Source organism: Silene latifolia, chromosome 10 (genome assembly GCF_048544455.1).
Source record: "Silene latifolia isolate original U9 population chromosome 10, ASM4854445v1, whole genome shotgun sequence".
Lineage (NCBI taxonomy): Eukaryota > Viridiplantae > Streptophyta > Magnoliopsida > Caryophyllales > Caryophyllaceae > Silene > Silene latifolia.
The window spans coordinates 12,321,935-12,334,158 of NC_133535.1; the positions used below are offsets into that span (position 1 = coordinate 12,321,935).

At 40.5% G+C, this 12,224-nt stretch overlaps 1 protein-coding gene and 1 non-coding gene across 2 annotated transcripts in view; one reads left to right on the forward strand and one right to left on the reverse strand.

Annotated features, from left to right (window-relative positions):
* LOC141605139 (uncharacterized) overlaps positions 1-12,224 on the forward strand; it is a 36,063-nt gene that overhangs the window by 7,408 nt on the left and 16,431 nt on the right. The window lies entirely within an intron of this gene.
* Positions 2,998-3,104, reverse strand: LOC141610314 (small nucleolar RNA R71). The gene has a single exon (XR_012528215.1). It is a non-coding gene; the product is annotated as a small nucleolar RNA R71 (small nucleolar RNA).

The window sequence follows — 12,224 nt, forward strand, 5'->3', positions numbered from 1 at the left end:
GCCTTAACTCGAAACCCTAGAAAAATGTGTCTTAAACAAAATTGGGGGAAATGAAAATAGAGTTTACTATTAGATGGGGAATGAAGAGAGGATTCCGAATATATAATTTTTATGCGATTTGGTGGAGAAATGAAGAAGTTATGGTGGATTTAGGGTTTGGTAAGGATGATTTTTGAGATGAATTTGGTGTTTGGGAGAACGAAGTGATAGAATGAGAATTGAGAAAATGAAAGATGAAGAGGAGACCCATGGAGGATGGAGGGTGCATGGTTTGGGGTAGGGTGTTTAGGTGAGTTTCAATTGTTTAGGTTTTGGTTCGTTTCGACGGAAATTAGAAATATTCGTCGAACGCGATTTCCGAGAATATTAAAGTTCTTAAACACGATTTTACTAAAAGATTAAGTACTCATATGCCCAATATCCAAACTCGTTTACCCAACGACCGTAAGAAATGGGAAAATCCCAATTTTACGACTTTTATCCGAAATCTATTTTATCAAAGGAAAAGGTTTAAATATAATTTAAATCACTTTTAAACATTTCTAAACTATCAAAAATAATTACATTTTTTCAAAATAATATAATATTATATTTTATCAAATAATTTTTATTTCAAATAAATTAATATTAAATTAAAATAGATTAAAATATTACTTTTAAAATATAATAAAGGTCTTCAAATTTACGGGGTGTTACAATCATCCCTCCTTTTAAGAAGTTTCGTCCCCGAAACTTAGAAGAAGGAACATTGTATATATGTAGGTCTTTCTCTTTAAAATCGAGTAAACAAAATCTTCTAAATATGAACGTATAAAATATAAGTGTCTTTTCAATGGAACGGAATATCCTCGTCGGCCGTTCAAGAACATCAACATTCCAAATCAAAGACATAAAAATATATATTTTTACACCAACAAATGAGAAAATCAATTATCGGACGTCTCCAATAACGAGCTTTACCATTCATTGACGTTAAAACCAGTGGAAAACATTAAAACATTTTCAAAAATCTTTCGTTCGAAACTCTATAATAAGGATAATAACTCCACTAGCTATGACCAAACTCTAACTACGACTTTTAAACAACTAAGCAAGGACTATTAACGCGGAGAGTATTTAAGAGAAGGAGAGGAACACTCGAAAGGATAGCTAAAACTCACAAGAATTAGATAAAGGAAAGAGAATTACCTCACGAGAAGAGTTCGGGATATTTATCTAACATAGAAGATTCGGACTCCCAAGTTTCATCTTCGACATTTCCACAACGCCAAAGGATACGAACTAGGGGCACCACTTTGTTTCTAAGTTGCTTGTTTGCCCTTTCGAGGATTCGGGTCGGCCTTTCTTCCAAAGCCAAGTTGTGTTCCAAATCTGGGATTTCTTCTTGAATGTCATGGCTCGGATCGCTAATGTACTTCCTCAACTGAGATACAAAGAAGACATTATGAACCTTGCTCAAATTCGGGGGCAACTCTAAATGGTAAGCAGCGGCGCCAATCTTCTGAAGCACACGGAAAGGTCAAATGTATTTGGGACTCGACTTTCCTTTCACACCAAACCGTTTCACCCCTTTCATAGGTGATACCTTAAGGAACACTCGATCATCAACCTCAAAGGTAAGTGGTCGACGACGGACATCGGCATAAGATTTCTGTCGGTATTGAGCGATTTTCATACGCTCTCGAATGATCTAAACCTGTTTGATGGTCTCAGTCACCAAATCGGGTCCCAACCCATGAGCATCTTGGACTTGATCCCAACAGACCGGACTACGGCACTTCCTACCGTACAAAGCTTCATAAGGTGACATCTTGATAGAGGAATGATAGCTATTGTTGTAGGGGAATTCGACAAGAGGTAAACATTTCTCCCAAGAAGTGTGGAAGTCTAAAGCACAAGCACGGAGGAGGTCCTCTAAAGTCTGGATAGTCCTCTCAGTCTGCCCATCTGTAGCGGCATGAAAAGCGGTACTCATCAGTAGCTTACTACCCATGGCTTTTTGCAAACGGTCCGAAAACGGAACAGAATCTCGGGTCACGATCTGAAACTATATCCTTAGCCACTCCATGGTAGCGTACTATCTCCCTCACATAGGCCTCAGCTAGGACATCTAATCTCCATGTCTCCTTGATAGGTATAAACCTAGCACATTTGGTCAATCGATCTACAACCACCCAAACCGCATCTTTTCCGCTAGCAGTCTTAGGTAGAGCCATCACAAAGTCCATGGAGATGGACTCCCATTTCCAAAGGGGAACATCCAAAGGTTGTAGCAAACCCCCGGGTTTCTGATGCCCAATCTTCATTTTCTGACAGGTAAGACACTTGCTAACGTACTCTAGGACATCAATCTTCATCCTAAGCCACCAAAACTGTAATCTCAAGTCTTTATACATCTTGTCACCACCAGGATGAATAGAGTAAGGAGAATTGATTTCACCGGATTCCGACCCCGAGAAAACATTTAGGAGAAGACGACGTTTTTGGAAGGAAGTAAAAGAAGCCGCTTCTCCCATACAAGTTGAAAGTGCTAGAAAGTCTTACTTAGACGATCTAGAGGTTCTTGAAGAGAAGGAGGTTTCTTGTTCATCAACTCCACTACCACCACCATCTACTACCAAAAAGATGGTGATACTTTCCGATCACTCAAAGCCCACCGCGGCTATGCTTCCGGCCGGAATCACAACCACTCAAATTACCGCGCCGGACTTCGAGATCAAACCGGATTTCATTAGCCTTGTGGAGAGAAAGCAATTTGGAGGAAGCCCTTTGGAGGATCCCAATTTGCATGTGCAAAACTTTTGTGACTATTGCTCCATGATTCGTCAAACGGGCGTCACCCAAGCCCAAATAAGGGAAATACTTTTCCCTTTCTCTTTGAAGGACAAGGCCAAGCTTTGGATCAATAGCCTCGACCGCACTACCTTGGGAATCGCCAATTGGGAGACATTGGCTCTTTCTTTTTATCAAAAGTTTTTTCCACCGGAGAAAACTCAAACTTTGAGGAGCCAAATCACCGGATTCCGTCAACAAGCTCTTGAGAGCTTATATGAAGCTTGGGAGAGGTACAAAGAGCTTCAAAGGCAATCCCCACATCATGGGTTAGATGATTGGTTCCTAGCAATAACATTCTACAATGGATGTTGTGCCGAGTCCCGAAGGATTCTTGATTCCGCCAACAATGGGCGGTTTGATCAAATTGACACCGATCTACCTCATTCCACGATCGAATCTATGGCGATCCATGATGCCCAACATGTCAATTCCCGAGTTATGCCATCTAAAGGAAAAGAAGAATCCTCTAACAACTCTGTTTTGCTAGCTCAAATTGCTTTGCTCCAACAACAATTGGCGGAAAGGGATGCTAGAGATTTCATTCAATAAGTCAATGCCATGTCCTCAACAAGCCAAATCGTTGTGTGTGAAGGTTGCGGAGGTGCGGGTCATTATGCCGCCCATTGCCAAGCTCCCATTGAAGAGGTAAATGCTTTTCTAGCTTTAAGACAAAATGCTTATCCACCGGGTACGTTCTCAAATACATATAATCCAAACTCAAAATTCCACCCGAATATGTCTTATAGAAGCAACAATGTGCTAAATCCTCAACCACAACCCCCACCACAACAAAATGCCTATGTCCCTCAACAACAAAAATATATCCCTCCACCGGGGTATCAAAATCAACAAAGGCCCCCACAAAACAATTTCCAACAAACTCAACCTCCACAACAAAATACCCAACAAAATAACCAAGAGGGAGGTAAGCTTGAGGGCTTGATAATCCTTATGCAAAAGCAATTGTTGGCTCAAATCCAAAAGAATGAGCAAGCTCAAAATGCCGCAATCAAAATGTTGGAGCAACAAATGGCTCAATTGGCCTCATCTAGCTCTTCAAGGAAATCGGGTCAACTACCCCCTCAAGGTGAGCAACCTCATGCTACCCTTAATGCTATCTACTTAAGACGTGGTACGAAATATGATGAGTCATCCATGCCCAAAGATGATGAGGAGGTACTTGTTGAGTTGGAGGTCTCTCCAAATGACAAAGAACTTGAAGAAATTCCTAAGAAAGTGGATGACCCACTTGTTGTTGAGAAAGTCAAGGAAGTGGAGGATGCTCCTCCAAAGAAAGATGTTGAAGCAAAGATTCCGGAAAAAGTCAAAGTGCCATTTCCTCATAGATTGGCAAAGCATCAAAAGGATTCTCAATTCGGTAAATTCATGGAAGTTGTGAAGAATCTACAGGTAACCGTTCTTTTTACCGAATTAATCACTCAAATTCCATCTTACACTAAGTTCATGAAAGACATTTTAACTAAGAAGAGGACTTTTGATGAGGTTGAAACAATAGCTCTCACCGCCGAGGTGAGTGCTCTTATGCAAATGCAATCCCCCCCGCCGAAGAGTCTTGTTATTCTATTGACATTTTGGATGCCGTTGACATTTTTATAAAAGACTCTACACCTCGATCTTTGTCTAAAGATCTCTTGGAGGCACTCTTGCTTTTAGAATCATTTGCAGGTGATGATGAGATTGGAAATGAAGAGATTGATGTTTTGGAACAAGAATTGGATGGAGAGGAGCTATCATTGGAGGAGAGCTCACACTTTATAGGCTTGGTTGCTACACCGCAAGATGTTGAGGTACAAAAACTCGGGCTTAAGCCCCTTCCTTCCAATTTGAGGTATGCTTTTCTTGATAATGAGGGGATGTGTCCGGTAATTGTTAGTGCTAAATTGGATGAGAGTCATTTGACTAAATTACTTCATGTCTTGAGGTCTCACAAGAAAGCCATTGGTTATAAACTTGACGATTTAAAAGGCATAAGTCCCGAATTTTGCATGCACCGAATCAATCTTGAGAAAGATCATAAGCCATGTATCCAAGTTCAAAGACGACTAAATCCTAACATGCAAGAAGTGGTCAAAAAGGAAGTGCTTAAATTGTTAGATGCGGGAATTATCTACGCGATTTCCGATTCTAAATGGGTGAGTCCTGTCCAAGTGGTTCCTAAGAAAGGAGGAACCACCGTAGTCAAAAATGATAAAAATGAGTTAATTCCAACTAGAATTGTGACGGGTTGGAGAATGTGCATTGACTATAGGAGGCTAAATCTAGCCACTAAGAAAGACCACTACCCATTACCTTTTATTGACCAAATGTTGGAAAGGTTGGCATGTCACAAATACTTTTGCTACTTAGATGGTTATTCCGGGTTCTTTCAAATACCCATTCACCCGGATGACCAAGAGAAGACCACGTTTACATGTCCCTATGGTACATTTGCCTACCGTAGAATGTCGTTCGGTCTTTGTAATGCCCCCGCCACTTTTCAACGTTGCATGATAAGCATTTTTTCCGACTACATTGAGTCTATTATGGAGGTGTTTATGGATGATTTTAGTGTCTATGGTTCTTCTTTTGATGCTTGTTTGACTAACTTGTCCAAAGTTTTGAAGCGTTGTGAAGAAGTTGATTTGGTGTTGAATTGGGAAAAGTGACACTTCATGGTAAATGAAGGAGTGGTGCTTGGTCATATTATTTCGGAAAGAGGAATTGAAGTGGACCGTGCTAAGGTCCAAGTTATTGAGCAACTACCCCCACCGGTAAATGTGAAGAGTATAAGGAGTTTCTTATGCCATGCGGGTTTTTACCGCCGTTTTATTAAAGATTTTTCTAAGATTGTCAAACCCCTTACGGAGCTTTTTTTAAAAGATGCTCCCTTTGTATTTACTAACGATTGTCTTGAGTCTTTTAATAGGATCAAGAAGGCTTTGATTTCCGCACCTATCATCCAATCACCGGATTGGAACTTGCCATTCGAGATCATGTGTGATGCAAGTGACTATGCGGTAGGTGCCGTGCTAGGACAAAGAAAGGACAAGGTTCTCCATGCTATATACTACGCTAGCAAAACCTTGGATGCGGCTCAAATCAATTATGCCACGACGGAGAAAGAGCTACTTGCCATTGTCTATGCCTTAGACAAATTCCGCTCTTACTTGATTGGTTCCAAAGTCATTGTTCATACCGATCATGCCGCATTGAAGCATCTCCTAGCCAAACAAGAAGCCAAGCCAAGGTTGATAAGATGGATCTTGCTCTTGCAAGAATTTGATCTTGAGTTTAAAGACAAGAAGGGGGCCGAAAATGTTGTTGCCGATCACTTATCCCGTTTAAAGTACAAAGATGGAGGTATTGAGTTACCTATTGATGATTCGTTCGCCGACGATGTTCTAATGATGTTGGAAGCTAATACTCCTTGGTATGCCGACATAGCCAACTACCTAGTTGGAAGAGAATTGCCACCCAACCTTTCATATCAACAAAGGAAGAAGTTCTTTCATGATGCCAAGTTCTTCCTATGGGATGATCCACATTTGTTCAAACATTGCTCCGATGGTATATTCCGGAGATATGTCCCACAATGTGATGTGAAAGGGGTGCTAGAGGGATGTCATTTTTCTTCTTATGGTGGTCATCATGGACCATCCAAGACCATTGCAAAGGTGTTGCAATCCGGCTTCTATTGGCCAACTATGTTCCAAGATGCCAAAAATTTTGTGATGCCTTGCGATGCTTGCCAAAGGACGGGTTCCATATCAAGAACACACGAGATGCCTCTCAATGGAATCTTGGAAGTAGAGGTGTTCGATGTTTGGGGCATAGATTATCAAGGACCGTTTCCTTCCTCAAAAGGGAATCGGTATATTTTGGTTGCCGTTGATTATGTCTCTAAATGGGTAGAGGCAATTGCTACTCCTACCAATGATGCTCGCAACGTGATTCAATTGTTCAAAAAGATCATATTCCCAAGGTTCGGTGTCCCAAGGGAAATCATTAGTGATCGTGGTACTCACTTCGGTGAGAAACAACTTGATACTTTGTTGGAAAAATATGGAGTCTACCATAGAAGAGGCTTGGCTTATCATCCACAAACTAGTGGCCAAGTAGAGGTTTCCAACCGTGAGATCAAGTCAATACTTGAGAAAGTTGTTGCCAAATCACGAAAGGATTGGAGTATGAAGCTCGATGATACCTTATGGGCCTACCGTACCGCGTTTAAGACACCTATTGGTACCTCGCCATATAGGTTGGTCTATGGAAAGGCGTGCCATCTTCCCGTTGAGATGGAACAAAAGGCCTTTTGGGCAATTAAGGAGCTTAACATGGACCCGAAGTTGAGTGGAGAGAAGCGGTTGTTGCAACTCAATGAGCTCGATGAATTCCGTTTACAAGCTTATGAGAGCTCCCGTCTCTACAAGGAGAGAACAAAGAGATGGCATGATAAGAAAATCTTGAACAAAGAATTTCAAATTGGTGACAAGGTCTTGCTATTCAATTCCCGATACAAGCTATTTCCGGGAAAGTTACGATCATGGTGGACCGGTCCATATACCGTCACTAATGTCAACAAGTTTGGTTCCGTTGAACTAGTGACCACCAAGGGCGAAAAATTCAAAGCAAACGGTTATCGTTTGAAGCTCTACCATGAGAATGTGATCGTTGGTGTGATAGAGGAAATGACCGTTCAACCTCTACCAAAGAAAGCTTAAACCGACTCAAGCTTTTTCGTCGTGCAGGACGTTAAACCAGCGCTTCTTGGGAGGCAACCCAAGCTTTTTATTGATTTTATTTATTTTTATTTCATTTTTCTGCAATTTATTGTTTTTCGTAGATTAGTAATAAAAATACTCAATTTAACGATTTTTCTTTTGTGATTCTAGGTGAAAATGAAGAAAGGAGAAAATGGAGTGCACTTGACACGCAACCCCATGCAAACACACCTTTATACGAGGAAGTCAAAAATCGGATGCGTGGTCAACCCCGATCGGGGCCGCCTAACCCCGATCGGGGTCGTGGTGCTGTAGCTGGGCTGCGTTATTTTGACGGGTATGTAAAAAAAAAAAAAAAAGATTCTATCATAACAAAGCAAACCCGACGGTACTACTCTTTCCCTTTCTCTATCTTTTTCTACCTAAAATCACAAGGAAACTTCATTTTCTTCATTAATTTGCAAGCTTTGTTCAACCATTAACATCAAATTGGTAAGATCTCCTCTTTTCTCTTTAAATTCATCTATTACAATCAATTAATTGGATTATGCAAACCTTAAGTCAATTTGGGGGAATTCGATTTTGTGCTTTTTAGTACTAGAAATTGGTTGTAGAATGATTATTACATGTTTGTAGTGTGAATTAGTTCACTAATTCATACTATTATGCCTATTAGGATGAATTTTGGTTTGCCTTAAGATGAATTTTGTCTTAAAATTTCAGAAATATGGCACCAAGAAAAGCTCCTTCACAAGGTGCTTCTAAGAGAAGGAGAGGTGAGGCGGAGCCTTCAAATGCAGCGGAGGATGTCCACATGGAGGAAGTCCCACAATGGCATGACCCGGAATATCCAAATGTGATCTTCAATTCACTAGCTCAATACAACAATTGGTTTATTTTGAAAAGCAAAGGTATGGAACCAACAAAATTCATCAACCAAACATTTTTAAACAATATTGGAATAGAGAAAAATGTTAAAGCTTTGTTTAAAAATCTTGGCATGAAATCTTGTTATACCATGAATTATAAGACCTTCCCCGAACTCACCCTTGAGTTCTTAAGCTCTTTCGAGTTTCATAGGTCTAAGAAACCCGGTTTCATTCTTTTTGTTACCTTTCGCTTATTTAATGAAGATCATAAAAATTTGGACTTAGCGGATTTCGCTATCTTTGATTTGCCTAGCAAAGACTTACCGACAGAATCACCCGATGATTATAACCCAATTTTAACTTGGGATGCCATTTCTCACTTGCCTTTTCCGGGTTTTGATCATACACCACATCAATTTATTCATTACCCCGACATAAGGGTGTGGCAAAGGTTTATGGGGTGGACTTTTTTTGGTCGAAATGAACCTCACTCGGTGAGGAAGATTGAGTTAGAAATCTTGGGTGCATTCTTGAATGTTAATGCTGATGAGAAGTGGGGAATCAATATCCCCTACCACTTTGCGGTCCACTTGACCAAACAAACTAATCCCAAGAATAGTTGCATTGTCTTAGGTGGTTTGGTCACTAAAATTGCTCACCATTTGTGTCGGTTTAATCAAGAAACTACCGGTTTGAGACCATTGCTTGAGTCTAGGTCTAGGGGAGTTGGTCTTGATTATGAGTACTTTCTTTCTTGTAATTGGTTTAAAGATGCCCATCCAAACATGATTTGGAAGATAGGTAGGCAAGACTCCATTCGTCTACCCGAGGAAAAGAAAGAAGTTAAGGCTTTAGTTCACACTAAGTCTCGTCGTGGAAGTGCCCCCTTTGATAGACCGACTTACCATTTACCCCTTAGAGGTGAGTCCACCACCACCGTTGAGAGACGTGCGTGAGGTTCATCCTCCCAAGCACGTCACTTCACCTCTAGCCTTGAGTCACCATCTAGCATAGAAATGATGAACATGATGCGGGAAATGAACTTGGGTGTTAATCAAATTCGTGATGACCACAACTTGCATTACATCCTATTTATGATCATTTTGCTAGGCAAGGAGTTATCCAACCCGAGGGGCCACACCCTTCATTTTATACTTATCCTCCGGGTTCTCTTGTCATCTCTGGGTAAGCACGCATTCATTTTTTTTTAGCATTTTGGAGCCATTCACATGATATTTTGGAGCCAAACACTATCCAATTTTGTGAAGGGTGTGGCCCCTCGGGCTGGATAACTCCTTGCCTAGCAAAATGATCATAAATAGGATGTAATGCAAGTCGTTGGTCATCACGAATTTGATTAACACCCAAGTTCATTTCCCGCATCATGTTCATCATTTATATGCTAGATGGTGACTCAAGGCTAGAGGTGGAGTGACGTGCTTAGGAGGATGAACCTCCCGCACGTCTCTCAACGGTGGTGGTGGACTCACCTCTAAGGGGTAAATGGTAAATCGGTCTATCAAAGGGGGCACTTCCACGACGAGGCTTAGTGTGAACTAAAGCCTTAATTTCTTTCTTTTCCTCGGGTAGACGAATGGAGTCTTGCCTACCTATCTTCCAAATCATGTTTGGATGGGCATCTTTAAACCAATTACAAGAAAGAAAGTACTCATAATCAAGACCAACTCCCCTAGACCTAGACTCAAGCAATGGTCTCAAACCGGTAGTTTCTTGATTAAACCGACACAAATGGTGAGCAATTTTAGTGACCAAACCACCTAAGACAATGCAACTATTCTTGGGATTAGTTTGTTTGGTCAAGTGGACCGCAAAGTGGTAGGGGATATTGATTCCCCACTTCTCATCAGCATTAACATTCAAGAATGCACCCAAGATTTCTAACTCAATCTTCCTCACCGAGTGAGGTTCATTTCGACCAAAAAAAGTCCACCCCATAAACCTTTGCCACACCCTTATGTCGGGGTAATGAATAAATTGATGTGGTGTATGATCAAAACCCGGAAAAGGCAAGTGAGAAATGGCATCCCAAGTTAAAATTGGGTTATAATCATCGGGTGATTCTGTCGGTAAGTCTTTGCTAGGCAAATCAAAGATAGCGGCGAAATCCGCTAAGTCCAGCTTATGATCTTCATTAAATAAGCGAAAGGTAACAAAAAGAATGAAACCGGGTTTCTTAGACCTATGAAACTCGAAAGAGCTTAAGAACTCAAGGGTGAGTTCGGGGAAGGTCTTATAATTCATGGTATAACAAGATTTCATGCCAAGATTTTTAAACAAAGCTTTAACATTTTTCTCTATTCCAATATTGTTTAAAAATGTTTGGTTGATGAATTTTGTTGGTTCCATACCTTTGCTTTTCAAAATAAACCAATTGTTGTATTGAGCTAGTGAATTGAAGATCACATTTGGATATTCCGGGTCATGCCATTGTGGGACTTCCTCCATGTGGACATCCTCCGCTGCATTTGAAGGCTCCGCCTCACCTCTCCTTCTCTTAGAAGCACCTTGTGAAGGAGCTTTTCTTGGTGCCATATTTCTGAAATTTTAAGACAAAATTCATCTTAAGGCAAACCAAAATTCATCCTAATAGGCATAATAGTATGAATTAGTGAACTAATTCACACTACAAACATGTAATAATCATTCTACAACCAATTTCTAGTACTAAAAAGCACAAAATCGAATTCCCCCAAATTGACTTAAGGTTTGCATAATCCAATTAATTGATTGTAATAGATGAATTTAAAGAGAAAAGAGGAGATCTTACCAATTTGATGTTAATGGTTGAACAAAGCTTGCAAATTAATGAAGAAAATGAAGTTTCCTTGTGATTTTAGGTAGAAAAAGATAGAGAAAGGGAAAGAGTAGTACCGTCGGGTTTGCTTTGTTATGATAGAATCTTTTTTTTTTTTTTTTTACATACCCGTCAAAATAACGCACCCACTCAAAGACTACGACCCCGATCGGGGTTAGGCGGCCCCGATCGGGGTTGACCACGCATCCGATTTTTGACTTCCTCGTATAAAGGTGTGTTTGCATGGGGTTGCGTGTCAAGTGCACTCCATTTTCTCCTTTCTTCATTTTCACCTAGAATCACAAAAGAAAAATCGTTAAATTGAGTATTTTTATTACTAATCTACGAAAAACAATAAATTGCAGAAAAATGAAATAAAAATAAATAAAATCAATAAAAAGCTTGGGTTGCCTCCCAAGAAGCACCGGTTTAACGTCCCGCACGACGAAAAAGCTTGAGTCGGTTTAAGCTTTCTTTGGTAGAGGTTGAACGGTCATTTCCTCTATCACACCAACGATCACATTCTCATGGTAGAGCTTCAAACGATAACCGTTTGCTTTGAATTTTTCGCCCTTGGTGGTCACTAGTTCAACGGAACCAAACTTGTTGACATTAGTGACGGTATATGGACCGTCCACCATGATCGTAACTTTCCTTTAAATAGCTTGATCGGAATTGAATAGCAAGACCTTGTCACCAATTTGAAATTCTTTGTTCAAGATTTTCTTATCATGCCATCTCTTTGTTCTCTCCTTGTAGAGACGGGAGCTCTCATAAGCTTGTAAACGGAATTCATCGAGCTCATTGAGTTGCAACAACCGCTTCTCTCCACTCAACTTCGGGTCCATGTTAAGCTCCTTAATTGCCCAAAAGGCCTTTTGTTCCATCTCAACGGGAAGATGGCACGCCTTTCCATAGACCAACCTATATGGCGAGGTACCAATAGGTGTCTTAAACGCGGTACGGTAGGCCCATAAGGTATCA